Source organism: Netta rufina, assembly GCF_964035555.1.
Source record: "Netta rufina genome assembly, chromosome: Z".
In the NCBI taxonomy this organism is placed as follows: Eukaryota; Metazoa; Chordata; class Aves; order Anseriformes; family Anatidae; genus Netta; species Netta rufina.
Window position 1 is genome coordinate 25682108 of NC_140126.1, and position 18049 is coordinate 25700156.

General features: G+C 40.1%; 1 protein-coding gene across 1 annotated transcript in view; it reads right to left on the reverse strand.

Annotated features, from left to right (window-relative positions):
* The window catches only part of RFX3 (regulatory factor X3), a 122864-nt gene extending 110819 nt beyond the window's left edge, over window positions 1-12045 (reverse strand). Inside the window, exon 1 of the mRNA XM_084304730.1 lies at window positions 11735-12045. The gene's annotated coding sequence lies outside the window, so the exon portion shown is untranslated. The remainder of the gene's footprint in view (window positions 1-11734) is intronic.
* Between the last annotated feature and the right edge of the window lie 6004 nt (window positions 12046-18049).

Consider the following 18049-nt stretch of genomic DNA (forward strand, 5'->3'; position numbering starts at 1 on the left):
CAAGCAGTCCTGAACGTGAGTGATACATTAATATTGCTATGGACTTTGGCATCTGTATGTTCCACAGTGCTCAACCCCAGCCAAAACAATATAGTCAGAACCACTTCAATCAATAGGACTGTTGACTCAGAAAATATTTTTCTGAGTTCACCAATAGTAGATACTGACACACGCTTCTTCAGATCACTGATCTTCACCTCCATCATCACTGCTATTTATATTTGCAGCTATATGATAAAGCTAACTTTTTTTTTCTAAACAGACATCTCTTTTCAGACACTCAGAAATTGTCATCCTCACTTCCCACATCCTTTATCGAAACAGACCAGTTCTTACCAAAATTAACATGAACAGAGGCAAGTTGTAGCCAAATATTTTAGATTTCCTCATCACAAAGAACTCTTATACTTTTTATGTATCATTTACAGATCACCCAGCAGCTAGTCAAATATAGACTGCTTCATCAATAACCTTTGAACTGGAGTTCAAGTTTCATCCAAAATTATTAAAATAGTGTCTTTGAGTCTTTTTTAACGTTAAATACTTTCAAATAAGAATTTTAAATTTCAATTTAATACTTCATTCAATTAATAATTTAATTCAGTTATGAATTAAATTTAAACCTTTTTTTTTTTTTTTTTAACCAAGAAAACTTGGTTTTCTTTTTTCTTCATTTCTGTCTTTTACCACAACAAGAGTTAAGAACAGCAAATTAAGACCTTAACAAACAAATACAAATAAAAGCAAACACAAATTAACAATTGGGATTTGGCTTTGCCAGGTGTTTAGTCCAGGTCTTTCCTCTTCTTGCTTTTTAAATCCCTTTGTTTATAGTCATTTTGTCTCGAAGAATCGTAATAAATTTCTTTCCCTCTTACTGCATTTTTTTTTCTACTGCTATTATTTTTGCCTCTACAAGGCTTTTTATTGAAAAGCGTTTTATAAATAAGTGCACAGAATCCAATCTATGTCTAGTCTTAAGTCTGTAAAGTCCAGAGAATAAAGCGTCAGAGCCAAAGTAACATAACCATAATAACACACTGAAGGAAAAAGGAACACAATAGTTCTGAGCTGTTGGGAGACACTCTCTTGTGCATCCAATCTATGTCTTTGTGATACATCTCAAAACTACTATTTTGTGCTTTTATCCCTACGACACCATTCCTCCTCTTTTCCCTCCAGAGGTGACAATTCAACTGAAGTCCTACAAAACTGAACTGTCCAACAAGAAAAGAAGACAATCTAGATTACAGGCTAGGAATTTCTGCTTTATAAGAGGAATCACAAGCAAAAACACAGTGTAGTTCAAGCCACCAGGGACCTCAGGTCCTAAATCCAACCTCCTTCCCAAAACAGGCATGGGGTCAGAGACCAGCTCCTCAAGGCTTTATCCAGTCAGAGCCTGAAGATCTCCAAGGACAGAGAAAGCAAAACCTCTCTTGGTCCCAGCTGCACTGCTGGACTATCCTCACAGGGAAAAAGATTTTCCTTTTCTCCAGTGTAAACTGCTTGATTCAACTTATGAACATTGGCTCTCATCCTCCCACTGTGCACTGTTATGAAAAGCCTGGCTGCATCTTGAAGACCTCCTTGCAGGTATTAGGTAAGGCTGCTGTTAGGTCCACTGAAACCTTTTCTTCTCCAAACTGAACAATCCCAAGTCCGCCAGTGTCCCTCATAGGCATGTGTGCACTCCTGTCTCTGCAGCCCTCCTCTGAACTTATTCCAGTTTACTGTATGTCCTGTATTGCTGGAAAGATGAGGGCAAAACTGCTCATGGAATGGATGTAGGTGTTGCCTAATAATTGCTGAATGGGGCAGGAAAATCACTTCCCTCAGTTTTCCCACTGTATCCCTGTGCCTATAGCCCAAGAGATACTGTCGACCTTCTCTATTGCCAGGTGCACTTCTGGCTTATGTTCAGCTTATTGCCCTTCTCCACAAAGCTGCTCCCCAGCCTGTATCCATCCCAGAATCAGAATGGCTGGGGCTGGAAATGATCTCTGGAGGCCATCTGGTCCAACCCACAGCTCAAGCAGGGACACCTAGAACTGCTTGCCCAGGACCATGCCTAGATAGCAACCGCTCAGGGCAAGCTGTGCTCAGTGCCCTGGGTTCAAACTGTGCCATTGCTCAGTTACCCACACAGTGAAGAAGAGCTACCTGATGCTCAGATTTGTGCCCACTGTCTCCTGTTCTGTCTTCTGAGAAGAGCCTGTCTTTGTCCTCATTGTACCCTCCCTTTGGGTATTTATATAAATTGAGAAGATCCTCCCTTAGCCTTCTGCAAGTTGAAGAGACCCCCATTTCTCTCAAAAGAGAAATGCTCAAGTCCCTTCATCATCTCTGTGGATCCTCTGAGCATGCCATGTAACCAGCAACACAAACATACTGACATGAGAACTTGTACTGTTTGTTTTTTACAATACTGAGGACTTAAGCCAGTAAGAGATGCCAGGATTTACAGCACTGTGTTGTTCCGGGTCCCAGCCATATAACCTAAAAACCATCTTGAAATTATGCAGTGGAAACCCTCGAAAGGCAGTCTTTCACATGCAAACAAATATCAAAGCTCCCCTTCATCTCAGTTACCTGAAATGTGTTTGTGATAAACACCTTGTGACTCATGGAGATATGAACAGCAACCTTCCTAAGGTTGTGAAAGTTGGTTGCTGCACTGAAGTCATGATTCTGTGGATAGTGGTTCCCATAAGACAAGAAATGTCAGTTCCTTTGGAAATCAATCAGGACACCACAGAGATATTGTACTAAAATGAAGGCAAGTGGTGAAGATACTGAGCACCTTCATGCCTTCTTGGAAGTAGGAAACTAGACACAGTGGTTCATATCAGTATTAGGAAAGGTAAATTGAGTATCTGAAATTCAAATCGTAATAATCCATTTCCCCAAACAACTATTGATATGATGTGGCAACTGGATTCTGAGTATTCCAGACTACGCAAACTCAAGTTTATAAATTCATTCTGTTTGGCTACTGACCATCTGGATTATTTGAGACAGTAATATTAAAAAGCACACCAAACTGTTGCAACTGAACCAGCAATAATAATGAATCCCACAATGTTTAAAATACCGGAAGCCCCATTCCATAAATCAGAATCACTACGTGTATGATAAATTATACTATTGCTTTGTAGGACTAACTCTGATTCTAAATCTTAAAAAATCTTTCGTTTTGACTTGATTTTGTATCATGAAGCATACTTCAGTCACAAAAACTTGTGAATTCTTTTTGCAAACCAGCCTGAAGTGATAAACCTCTCTCATCTCATATAACAATAGATGCAGTGCACCAAAATCTCTACAAACCTACCTGCTCATTATTGTTCCCAGACATACTCTGTCAGGACTACTGTTCTTACTGTAAAGAGCAGTTGGGAGAAAAACGGTGTAACTCAGGACAACCTTCAGTCAGAAGGTACCCGATAAGCTGAAAAGAGACAATGCCACAAAGAGCCGTGCCTTCATCCTAGCACATTCTCACTTGTCTCACCTCAAGATACAAATCTGACCATAAAAGAATTTGCAGAAAATAACAAAACAGAGCCAGGTTTCTGTGCTGCATACCTCCACTGTAAAGCTGAGCATGTTTTACTCCCTCATACAAGAGAATCAATGGTATAGCTCACAGAAAAGTTTTCAAAGCCTTTCAGAAAGTCAGAAGAAAAATCCTTCTAGAAGTTAGGGTAATTGCTATTACTGTGAAACAGAAGGAACTCCGAGGAGGCAAAAACATGTACTGTATTCCACACTTTTCCATTTACTAAATCCCATGTAAAATAATAAAACAAATATAGAAGAATTATTTATCAATTATTTGGCAACTTGCCACTCAGATGAAGTGGTTGAATAGAATGGACCACATAAAATAGTGAACTAAATGCTAAACAGAAATCTGCATGTTGGCATGGCCTTAGCTACCACTTGCTCCATAAACAAACATGTTATCTTCATCTTATGGCTTACAGTTAATTTGAGAAAACAGCTACTACGCAGGTAGTTCAACTGTTCCTCACTAGCTAAGGCTAATATAACTTTAAATATAGTCAGACCTTCCTGCAGGTGTAATTTAAATATATTTCATAAAACATTTATTCATGTTATAAACAGGTGTGATAGACTATGTATACATATATATAATTAGTTAAACACTGATTAATTTTCTACAACTTGACACAAAAACATGTATGATCCAACCACTAAATTATTTCAGATTTTTAGTCAGGAATTTTAAGTAAATTTAGTTTAAATGTGGTTATTATAGAACAACCGTTTTCCTAAGAAAAATACCTGAAAAACAAACACTGGTTTTTAATTTAAGCAAGTAAATTCCTTTCTTCTTTACATCTTTACTGCAAAGAATGCTGAATAGCAATAATAAATACAGTATGTAAAAACTTAACTAAAATTATGGTTTGGCAATCCTTAGTGTACAGCCACACATGCTTCTTCATGTTTCTTCTACATTGTACATTTAATCAACAAGAACATAGAGAAGGAAACATTCTTCCTTCAGTAGGTTTGTAAAGCAATTGTCTCCCCTGCTTATGTCAAGCTACAGAACTACAAAGATATAAGAATACAGCACAGATGTTATTAGAGAAGAGGGAAAAGAGGAGGGAAAGAGAAGGGGAAAAAAAAAAACAAAACACAACACTAAGAACACAGGCTCTAAGAACACAGAAAACTTTTTTTTTTTTTTTCTTCCAGCAGTTAAATACAATCTTCAGATTTGAGACATTTTGACATCAGACAGAAATCCTTACATTCCGAACTCTTTCCACAGTAACGGCAATTATATTGTTATTTCTGCTTTCACCTGCCTGTAGACTTATCCCTCCCTAGTAGATAGCTACTTTTTGTACTTCAACTCTTCTAACACTTGCACTTGCAGTCTGTACTCTCAGCTGTTAGCACCTGGAGATGAGGAAGATAAAGCTCAGGCAACAGTGTATTGTTTTGTTTAGATAGTCTACCAAGACAAATACTAACTCTTCTAGATGCTTTACAGATAATGTTCAGCAGGCTACACCAAGGAGAATTAGCTTAAATTCACAATCCTGATGATCTAACCACTAGCAAAAAAAACTTTCGTATGGCCTATAAACATCCAATGTCATTGTCAAAGTAACTTAAAAATGTGACTCTGTGACTTAAAATTGTGACTGAAGATCAACTCTCCTACCTTCTCCCCCAAAATACAGGCACATTAGCAAAAAGAGACCAAATGTACCTCAGACACTATATACAATTCAACACCTGAAAATTCAGCAGATATGAACTAGCTCATATGAGATAAAAATGTGGTTTTAAATTTTAGCTGTTTTTTATGATTTTGTAGGGCTATCTGTAACCTTAATAGCTATAGTGTAAATTGTTCTGCCTTAGAATTCTATTTCATTTTTCCATCCTTTGTAAGGAAAGTATAGCTAATGTACAAAAAGAGGTAATCAAAAAAGAAAATAGTAGACCTTAACTGAAATAGAACAAACTGACTCAACAGCATCTGCAAAGGGACATCCTGTGCTTTTTTAGGGATTTGCTCGTTTTTATTTCTGCTTTGCAATGTTGCATCAGGGACTTAAGTATCCTAAGTTCAACTGTTTACAAAATGTACTCAAGGAGGTATGTAAGAGAAAACACAGCTAGAGTAGTTGTTATGAAGTAATAAAACAGAAGATAGAAATCATTTATTTAGCAGATGAACAATAAATGTGGCTCCCGGTTATTTATTATTTGTAGTGGCAGGATCCAAAGTGTGAAAAAAAAAAAGAAATCTAAACACATTGTTCTCGCCTTAAAGAGATTACAAACTTATTTAAAATAAGACTTCACTAAGAAGAACACGAAAGAACTAAAGAAATAGTGCTACATCATTATATAGTCTACATACATTACACAATGGTTGCCTTACGTGTTTACCCAAAGATCAAAAAAGATGAGCTGTTCTCAATGTATTGGGTTCATGGGAGGATGAAACGACCTTTCAAAATACTGCCAGATACTTTCTTCCTCTAGCTAATCAATCAAGTCGTAAGTCACAAAATACTACAAGTACATTAGATCAAACTTGTGATTAATATAGAATCTTTGATATTCACATAGCATTGTTATGAATGCCATGTAAGAATTGCAACAGGAAAGTAAATGTTAGAAATATGTTGGGAATTACAGAGCAACTTTGACTTGCTAGAATTTAAACCTTCGATCCTTATTAAAATTTATATTATATATCATAAATCCTTTGTTAAATTCAACTTGCAATATATTCCATCCACCATCTCTCAGTTTTGGGGCACTAAGTCTGAAGGTAGGGGACTAAAACTAAACAACTTACCATGGTATGCCAGAAGAAAAGCAACTAAAAGTAGTGTGCAAAACCAACCAATTTAAGGTAAATTATCCCAACTTCCAGACCGCAGATTTTCACGTTTCCAAAGGCAAATTACGTTGAACTGGACACCACCATGCATCCACATACATAAAAAATAACAATAGTAAATAAATAAATGAACAACAACAACATTACCTTATTAGTCTAGCAGTGTACAGAACAACAATAGATATTACTAAACTACAAAAATGAAATTCTGATCTGTCAGTCTCATATTCATAGAGGAACTTCTGAAATGGAAAACAGTTGTCATCATAAATATGTAGAAAACATATATATATATTTTTTTTACTTTTGTTTGTTTCTTTGTTTTTGTTTTGTTTTGCTTTTCCCAGAATTAAGTATCAGCAGAGAAAACTATCTATCCTGATCAACTAACTTTCCTGTTTACTTCTTCAGAAGTAAACAGGTAAGCTTTAACCTCAATGTTATCCAGGAAGAATTTCAGCAAAAAAAAAAAAAAATGCAGAAATATATTTTTTATAAAAGAATTCAGCCATAAATAAATAAATTACATATAATATATTTATAAATGAAAAATATAACTACAGCAAACCTCACTACACAATGCTTTTCTCAAGCAAGTTCACCTCACTTTTCAGATGAGCAATAATCTACGTCAATAAATAAAAACTGTTTCAGTTGTATGCTATACAGACATAATTTACATATAACTATTTGTTCAGTTTCAGTGAACACAGATTGTATTTTGAGTGTACCTACATGTATTTAGACACACTCTAGAATACAAAAGTCAACTTCTTCCATAATTTTTCACAAAGTATTACCAAAGTAATACGTTTGCTATGTCACTATGCATAGAAAAAAAAAGTAGAAAAAAAAAGAAAAGTAAGATTTATTTAAACCCCATATACATTATCACTGTATTTCATTGAAAGATTTGTTAGGGTTTCTTTTTTTTTTCTTTTTGTATTTCAAATAGCATAGCACCCTCTGGTGCATCTACTAGAAGGAAAATAATTGAATAAACACCAGTCATTGTTATACAAAATGCAGTGTTAAAATAAATAAAAAAAGAAGAGCCCCAATAACAGAAAAATCACATGCCTAAGAAATGTTAGGAAAAAAAAAAGTCAAATTTCAGTATCATTCTTTCTTGTTGCAATCTTTTATAACAGGGTTATTATAAATGTTAAAGAATAAAAGAAAAAATAAAAGAAAGAAAAAACACAGCTGTGCTAGAAGTACCAAGGAAAAAAAAAAGTTGGAAACTAATTCTGTGTCCTTAATAGTAGGTCATTTTTATTTTAAAAAATGCTTAGTGATATTTAACAAAGTTAAAAATCAGTAATTTGGTGAAACAAACGCTACATCAAGCTGTTTTTCTGTTCTTGGTCTTGCAAACAGGACAATTATTAGGACTACAGCTGTCCACATAGTCATAAAACGTGAAATTTCACACCCAAATTGTTGCATCTCCTCTATAATTTTGATAATAAAGTAAGTTTAAAATATTATATGATTGTGCTATATGGAATGCTTAAAACTGTGATACGTTAACTATTAAAACACATTTAGTTTTTCTACAAAAGTAAATTTTGCTAATCACAAAAGCAGAGAACACCACCTGCTTTAGACAGCTCTTTTGTGAACCTCTGGAAGTCTCAACACAATGCACAAGAAATGAAAGTGACACCTGTTTAAACCAGCCATCTGTCCCTAGCAAACTAGATTTAGCTAAATCGGTGTATGTGCTGCTCCTTAAATTTCCAAAATATGTGTATACATCATATCTGCAATCACAAAGAGATAAAAGCACCTTTACCAGAACAATGAAAATAACGCTAAACTTGTGGACAAGAGTAAAACATCATCTTAATAATTATCTTACGTGGTTCAAAAGACTCATTAATTTTTCATTCCTCTTTCTGAGTAAAAAATAAGTAGTTTCATTCATAATTTAAAAAGATACTTCTTTTGGTATTCTAATATGCCCATTTGACAAAAAGCTTGATTTAAGACCTGAACTCCATCCACAAGAATGCTACATTATCATTGAAAGTTTATTTTTCATTCTGTTTGCATTTGTGATGGATTCACAAGATGTTATTTCAACTCAAAACAATTTATAAAAGGATTTTCAGTCATATGTCTTAAAAAATAACCTTTAAAAAATGAACATATTCCACATGACACTATCTGAAGCTGGTAAGCTTTCGGAGACTACACGTAAAAATGCAACTAATATGGAATATTAAAAGAAAGTCTTTTGTAAGAGGGAAAAGTAAAACATGAAGACCAGACCACTAGGTAGAACACCAAAATGAACTGCAATGATAAAAGATTATTTCATTTCATATACTTGGTTAAGTTTCAAGTAAGAAGAGAGGACAAAACAGCCTTTCTTCTCAATGTGAAGTTTAATAAGTGAAAAGAAATAGTAACATATATATCTGGAGACAGTTTTGTGATTAACAAACTCCTGTACCAGGCAGAAACAAGAAATTGGATACTGCTAACAAAGCCAAACCTGATTACCAAATAAAGCACCCAGACCTTAAACTCTCTAACAGCATTGTACCTTTAATTCCCATTTCATTTATTTTCACTACATCATGAAAACCTTCCTCCACTGTAGCACAGTCTAAGTTTGCTAACAACACAACAGAGCATATGATCCAGAAAGACTCATTAGAATGTGCAGAAACAATTGAAGCAACGATGTAGTTACAAAATCTAAGTCATGAAAATGAATGAATACAAAAAATCACAGGTCACTTCATTTTCAAAACACTGGTTAGCATCACAAACATAAAACTATTTTGATAGCTGAGGGCATTAGGGAATCTGAGTGCATAATGCAGATCTCATCTATGACCACTAAAGCATTCCAAAATGAATAGGGTCAATAATTTTCCCAGTGAAGTCCATAGTATTAAAAGAGGTGACAATGGCTGCATTACTACTTTTCAAACTGCAGCCTGAAACAAATGCAGCTAAATAATACTAAAAAAGTCTTTGATTTAGAAAAAAAAAAAAAAAATATATATATATATATATATATATATATACAGAGAGAGAGAGAGAGAGAGAGAGAGAGAGAGAGAGAGAGAGAGATACTTTTAATCTGACTTTAAAACTTCCTTATGTGTCCTCTGAGAGGAAAAACAAAATTTGACTCATAGCCTGTGCGCTTCCATTGCTACCAGGAATCTGGATGCATGTTCTGCAAGGACAAACCTCAACACCCAGGAAAGGAGTCCATCCTGAACCGCTGTAAGAACCTCTGTCCCATTGTAAGAGGGCTTCTCAACAAAGGCATGGTGCAGAACTGACCTCTTAACTTTTCCACAACAGTAGATGCAAGGAATCATTTCACAACCGATGAATCGCATATACCACCTGATAAAACTAATAACAACTACATTAAGATTTAAATGTGCCATATAACCGATACAGTCCTATGACCTACCGACTGCCATACATACATTATCTGACTTGATACTCACATTGAATATTCTTAATATCTTTCAGTCATATTTCAAAGCACTATCTACAAAATTAGCTCTTAACAGTTTCCTCTTGAATAAAATAAAAAGATGACAATGTAGATGCCTTTGGTCATCACCCAAAACAATTTATTTTCTACTTTATTTTTTTTCTTTTGAATGTCTCGGAGGCCAAATATGCGAAGAGCCAGTACACCTTACCTCAAGATATATTAACATCAACATAAAATGTTGATAGCAACTTGGAAGAATTGTTGTTGTCACATTCACTGCCAGTTCCAATTCCAGATAAAACAACATATTCTTGTTAAATTTTGACAAAAACCGTTGGGTTTTACAAAGGGCTCCTCTAGAGATATACAAATAGAAAAAGTATATACACAATTACGTTGTGGGGTTTTAATTAAAAACAAGAACATTGTTTTGATTAAGCTTTTTCCTAGCAGTTTAACTAAATAAAGCAATACGGAAATAAGTAAGTCATCACTTCAAAAAAAGAAAAAAGCCTGCCACACCGACAGGTGATTTGACATGTTAAGGAAGAGAGTGCAATGGGCTATAGAGATGCTAAAAGAGAATTTCATTGCCATAACAGATACCAAAAATAGACTTTATCCTAAATATTTTTGAAGTGTATAAAGTATGATTTTCTGACAATGGCAAAACAAATCTTTATATGTTAATAAGCAACCACAAAAACCGATTAATAGAACAAGCATTTTGCATGGAAAAAAAAAAAAAAGAAAAGCACGCTCATTTATAACAAAATTTCTAGTTCAACCCCTTAAGAGGTTAAAAGGTGCCTCTTCCCTTCTTCCCCAAGAATCCTCCTGAAATACAGTCACTATAAGAGAAATCACAAAGACTTTTTTTTTTTTTATCCCCCAGCTTCTTCATACACAAACTTGAAGTGGCAGTGAAATATCTTGGATTTCCTTCATTGTGGAGAGTTTAAGGAAGATCAAATAGATCCTCTCCACATGAACATAACTCACTATGAATGAACTAGATCTACAAAGGCACTGTTCCATACGACACGAGCAGTATAAAAGCATCATTATAGTAATAATAATAATGACTAACAGAAGGACTGCCAGAAGAAAAAAACTGTGACTGTATGTTTGTATGGGTGGGGGTATTGGACAAACGGGAGAACACCTCACAAAACAAAGAAAATACTGCTTACCCTAAAACAAGAAGCAACATTAATTACGAATAAAAGAAAAAGGCAAAAAACTGTGCTCCAGAAAGCACGGAAAGCGACTGAAAGCACAGGAGTATCGTTAAAAGACATCGTCGGAAGTTCACAAACATCTGCATCTCCAGCAGCCACCCGAACCAGAACAAGGCCCCTACAAGTGCGAGGAGAAACACCCCCTGCCTCTCGGCGTGCTCCTGGCCGCTTCTCCCCCCCCCCCCCCCCCCCACCCCCCCGGGTTTTGCTGATTTCTTATTTTATTTTTTTCTCCTTCGCGTACTTAAAACTACACCACCTCGATTGTGTCCGAAGCCTCGCCTCCCCCCCGCATCCCCGCGATGCTCCGGGCGCTCCCCGCAGCGTGCCGCCGACCCGAGCCTCGCTCCCCGCTCCCCGCTCCCCCGACCCAGGGGCACCCCATCCCCGCCGACCCCCCCCCACCCCCCTCCCTCCCTCCCTCCCTCCCTCCCCGCAGCGCGCTCCGCGCACCCAGGGGCGGCGGGGCCGGGCCGTGCCGGGGGAGGCGGCGGGGGAGCGGCGGGGATCCCGGCGGAGCGTCCCCGGCCCGGATGCTGCGAGGCCGGCTGGGGGCAGGCAGCGGCTGCGGGAGGCAGCGCGGAGGGCAGGCGTGCGGCCGCCGGGCATATTCACCTGGGCTGAGGCGGGCTGCGGCGGCGGCGGCGTCCCCGCTGTCGTCGGTGCCGGAGGTGGCGGCGGCTGCTGCCGCGGTGGCGGTGGCGGCGGTGCTGGCGGTGGCGGCGGTGCTGGTGGTGGTGGCGGTGGTGGTGGTGGTGGTGGTGGTTGTTGTTGTTGTTGTTGCGGGTGACGGCGAGGAAGGGGGTGAGGACGGGGGTGAGGAGCGGCAGGAGGTGGAGGAGGAGCAGGAGAGGAGCGGTTGTTGTTGATGGGTAACAGTCGCCAGGACTACGGTGACTATGGCGCTTGATTCACAAGGCAACGGTTGCTATAACTCACAAAAGGGAGAGCGAGCGAGGGAGGAGGAGGCGGCGGCCCAGGCGGAGAGGCCCGGAAGAGGCGGGGCCGGCCCTGACTGACGGCGCCGGGACGGGCGGGGGCACCTCCCCCCTTCCCCCCTACTCCCCCCTCCACCCCACCCTTCCCCTCCCCGGGGCTGGGCGCGGGCACGCGCCTCCCGCCGCCGCCGCCGTGCGGGCACGCGCAGGGCCGGCGGGCGAGGAACGGCGGCGGCGGCGGCGGGCCCGTGGCCTGGGGCGTGTCCGCGAGGGGCCGCCCGGGGCCGCCCGACGCCACATCCGGCGTGCGGGGAGGAGGAGCCCGGCCCCGGCGCGCTGCCCGCCGCGGGGGTCGCGCCGCGCCCGCCGCAAGCTGAGGGGGCTGCCGCCGGCGGGCCGCGCAGGAAGTTAACGCCCGGCGGCGGCCGCTCCCCACGCCCCCCCCCCCCTCCACTCCCTCCTCCTCACCCCCCAAAAAATGGCAGCGAGGAGCCGGCGGCGGTGGGGGAGCTGTCCGGCTGCCGCCATCTTAACGGCGGGAGGGCCGGCGGCGGTGCGAGCCCGCCGGGCTGCGGTGGCGGCTGTGCCTCCCGTGGGGCCGGGGCGGCCGCGGCTCCCGGCGCCCTGTGCCCCCGCTGCCGTGGGGTGTGCGTGCTTGGGGGGCGGCGGCGCGGAGCTCTGGGGGGTTTTTGGCTGGGTGCGGTGCCCGCGCAGCTGACGGCCGCTGCTCCGTGGGTCTGTGGCCCCGGCACGTCCCCGCCTGCGGCTCGAGTGACTGCACAGCTCTTGATCGCTCCTGCCATCTGTGTCGCCAGCAGCGCTTGGCTGTAATCGACCGAAAGCCGAGGATGCGCTCTCTTTACAAGCTCCTACTCGCTGTGCAGTATCACCGCATCTGTCTACGACTTGTATACATGGTTTGACAGTCTTTGACACCTTTTTATCATACCTTTTTATCATAAGCACCGCATAGTTGTCTCAAACTCTACAATTACTCAATTACACAACTCCCTACAAATTGCCCTCGACCAAACAAGCGTTTTCAAGCCATTAATAGATTTACTGTGATTTTCAAGGCTCCATGTAACCATCATTATAGCTCCCTGTTACCATTTTTAACAACTATCTACAAAAAAATTACTAGACAAACTGTAAATATGTAAAAAAAAAATTAAAAAATCGTGAATTGACAGAGCTTTAAGTATAACAGAACAATCTTGCATCATAAAATGCATTTTTACAAGTGAAACTACTACTTCCTACTGGGGAACCTAATTTTTCTGAGCTACCAAACTAGTAACTGCTCGGTAGGATCTTTATTTAGCCTCTGTGAATCTCTGGGTGAATATAGAGCTTGCATTCACTCACCTGCAACAGTAGCTTTGAGATATAAGCATAAAGAGTTAATAAACATAGCATTGCATTCAAATAGTTCATGAGAAGGAATATTAATTTAAATAAACATCTCTCACCCTATCTATCCAGCAAATGCTAGCAGTTTGGTTTAGCTGGTAATACAGTGAAAGTTTTGAGGATTTGTTTCCATTGAATCTAAGTTTCATGTGAACAATGTAAAGGGCCGATGAGATTATTGGACAGCAAGTAATTCCAGGAAAAAAAAAAATGTTGCTAGAAGGATCTGACTAATTCCATAATGTTTACCAACTTTTCATCCACTCCATGATGGTAAAGATCTCAAGAATTTTACATCTTGGTACATTACTGACCATTCTGTTCTGTCAGTTGTTGTTCCCATGCTTTTTTTTCCCATGCATTTCTTTTGCAAGATGAACAGGGTGACCTGTCATAACGTTGAAGGATAAAAGCACAGGGCTGTTGGTTTACATTCTCAAATCATGGAACTTTATGTTTCTGTCCTCGATGAAGGAACAAATCAAACTTATTTCAGGCTTTGGCACAATTTAAAATATACATGTATATATATCACTATCCTTGAGTTAATATGTTTGCAGAATATTTTAGTCTATACTAACACCTCAGTCTATAATGACATAATCACTTGCTATGGCAGAAGGAGGGTAGTAGCTTCTTTTGTTGCTGGGAAACTATGGAATCACTTCAGTATTTTGACCCTTACATGTATGAAATCAATTTGCAGAGAAATCCACATTGATCAGTCAGGGCCTAATAGAAACTGAAGTTTTGTGTCAAATCATTGCAAATACATATATACAGATTTTTCTCTCAAAATTTAGAATTAATTTTTTTATCAAAGAACACCTCACACTTAATGTCTTAATATTTGTAGAAATTAGCTTTTTTTTTCCCCCGAACTTGACAGTGTTACACATTTCTACATAATCACTAGAAACATAGATCACTTCATACAAACTGCTGTAACTAATGACAATATTAAATAACCTGCCGAATTGAAATATGAAATGTCAGCTCATTCAAAGTTGTTTTATTATTAGAAGTATCATACTTTATGTTTGGATGCAAAGTACTCTGTATTCCACAAAATAATTTATGCCTTCTCTTGTGGGCAAGTAACAATCAAAATAAACCAAGTTTTTCAACACTGAACTAAAACAGGATTAGACAGAAGTCACCTACACTTTGAAAAACATTACATTTTGCTATGAAAATAAAAACATTAACACCTCTGAAAAATATTTGGTTTCATACGCAGAAATTTTAGTGAAATTACTTATGTAGAGAAGAGTAAGCCTCCATAATCCAAGAGGAAATGGTTAGAGACCTCCTTGGACACACTAAAGGCTATGGGGCCAGATGGGATCCACCCAAGGGTACTGAGGGAGCTGGCAGAAGTGTTCACCAAGGCACTTTCCATCATTTATCAGCTGTCCTGGCTATCCAGAGAAGTCCTAGTTGACTGGAGGCTAGCAATTGTGATGCCCATCTACAAAAAGGGCTGGAAAGAGGACCTGGGGGGACTACAGGCTTGTCAGTCTGACTTCTGTGCTTGGGAAGGTTATGGAGCACATCATCCTGAGTGCCACCACATGGCACATACAGGACAACCACGTGATCAGGCCCATTCAGCATGGATTTATCAAAGGCACATCCTGCTTAATGAACCTGATCTTTTACAACAAGGTGATGAACTCAGTGGATGAGGGAACATCTGTGGATGTTGTTTACCTAGACAAAAAATGCTAGTAAAGCTTTTGACGCTGTTTTCCATAGCATTCTCCTGGAGAAGCTGGCTGCTCATGGCTTGGATGGGTGTATGTTTAGCTGGGTTTAAGACAAAAATACAAACAAACAAACAAAAAAAACCAACACGCTGGGTGGCAGAGCCCAAAGAGTTGTGGTGAATGGAGTTAAATCCAGTTGGAGGCCAGTCACTAGTAGTGTCCCCTAGGGCTGAATACTGGAGTCAGTTATCTTCAATATCTTTATCAGTGATCTGTTTGAGGGGATCGAGTGCACCCTCAGTAAGTTTGCAGATGACACCAAATAGGGCAAAGTGTTGATCTGGTTGAAGGTAGCAAGGGTCTACTGAGAGGTCTGGATAGGTTGTTCTCATGAACCAACGCCAACTGTATGAGGTTCAGCTGAGCTAAGTGCTGGGTCCCGCACTTGGGGCACTACAACCCCACACAACGCTACAGGCTGGGTAAAGAGTGGCTGGAAAGCTGCCCAGTGGGACCTGAGGGTATTGGTCAATAGCTGGCTGAATATGGGCCAGCAGTGTACCCAGGTGGCCAAGAAGACCAACAGCATCCTGGTTTGTATCAGGAATAGCATGGTCAGCAGGACTAGGGAAATGATTGTCCCCCTGTACTCTGCTCTGGTGAGGCCATACCTCAAGTGTTGTATTCAGTTTTGGGGCCATCACTGCAGCAAGGATATCGAGGTGCTGGAGCATGTCCAAAGAAGGGCAGTGAAGCTGGTGAAGGGTCTAGGGAAGAAGTCTTAGGAGGAGTGGCTGAGGGAACTGGATTTATTTAATCTACAGAAAAGGAGGCTCAGAGTAGACCTTATCGTGCTCTACAACTACCTCAAAGGAGGTTGTAGTGAGGTGGGGACCTCTCTCTTCTCCCAGGCAACAAGAGGAAGGCCTCCAGTTGTACCAGGGCAGGCTTAGGTTGGATATTAGTAAAAAATTGTTCACTGAAAGGGTTATGAAGCATTGGAACAGGCTGCCCAGGAATGCGGTTGAGTCACCATCCCTGGAGTTATTTAAAAGATGTGTAGATGTGGTGCTTAGGGACGTATTTTAGTGGTAGTGTCCCTAACACTTGGCAGTGCTACATTAACAGTTAGACTTGATGATCTTTGATGAGGTCTTTTCCAACCTAAATGATTCTAGGATTCTATAATGGAGGAGATGATACTGCTATGAAATATTTATATTCTGATAATAGATTTTAATACCTTCAGTTTTTGGTCTTCACAAAAATTACATTTGCATCCCTCAGGGCCTTTCCAAAATAATCTTACAGAGCTTGGGTATTTCTTACATGTACAAGGTCGTAATTAGTTCATCTAGTATCTCATACAACCTAGTCTCTTTTTTTTGTTACTGGTTTTTTTCAGATGTAGTCTGTCATTTGCAGCATATCTGAAACATACTGTAAGACAGTACTTTCAACCATAGTGTGCAGAACACTATCTATATATTTTGTGAAACAGTATAAAGACAAGACAAAATACTGAAGTATGTAACAGCAATCGAACTGGTACACCAAGAGTAAATCTTATCTAGTATTCTTCCTGGCCCAGTTAGTAGAAGGCATGCAGGAAAAAGCACATACATATATGTGCTTGTCACTTGGTAGCTTTGGCACCCGATGACTATTTTCAGCCCAGGGGTTTTCTGAGGTTAGCTTGGACCATAATCTTGGTTGCATGCAATTTTTGTGCACAGTGTGTCCTTTTTAATGCTTTTTTTTTTTTTTCTTCAGTTAGTGTCTTGGAGCGTCCTTGACATTTGTTCAGGAACGCTAATGTCTGTGTCAGTCTCTACTACCGTACTAGATAGTTGAGGAACGGGGTCTCCTTTGTCTGTTCTGACTCAGCTACCAGCACAGACTGCATGTTTGACCTTTGGGATGAACGCAGATGGCCACACTGCCCCTCTGGCTAGAAGGATCCGTGGTGGGTTCCCAAACCCTGTGTTATTTGGACACTACTGCAATGCTGCTCTGGAATTCATGGGTTCTGACAAAGATGCATTTATATATTTTATCACATTAGCAATATATCATATGCACTCCAGGAATGCACATTCCAGATTGTTTGCATTTGAAAGGTGTTGCAGGAAGCACGGCCGAAAGCATGACAGACACCAGTAGAGTCAGATCATGCTCCATTTTATTGCCCGAATAGCCTAACTTTTATAGAGAACTTAACAGGGGTGGACCGTGTTTCACACAAGATTATTGGTCAAAAGCACTCAGACAAACAGCTACAAGAAAACAACCCCACCTGCAAGAAAACAACCCCCTTGTGATTAGCAGTCACATAGACCTTGTCCTTGAGGCCAGCTACTGGTAACAATATTTTCCTGAATTCCTCAATTGGGCGATGTGGGAACACTGTCATGGGAACTTCTCATAGTTGCCCTGGTAGCTTGGTTTGCTCAGCTACAGCAAGCCATGGGATTTTTGCTGTTTCAAGAAATCCCTCAACAGAAAAGTGCATTGAAAAGGCAAGCAAAATTTGTGTGGAACCAAAACTGCATCATGAAGAAAATGAAAGCATACTAAGTAGGGATAATAAGAGATTTGCCTCAACAATGCACTGCTGCAATGAAATACTTTGCTATTGTAGTCATATCCTTAGTCAGTTTAGAAACCTGACATGTTAATCAGTATTTAAAGTCTGTTACAGTGTGGTTACATTAAGTTTGTAATAGACCAGTATCATACACAGAAATAACAGTAATGATTTTTTTAATGACATTTAGATAAATCCCTACTGCAGTTTTACCCATCTTGTGAGTTAAAACAACCCAATAAACAATGTATTCATCATTCCTCAGTATCTGACATAAAAAATG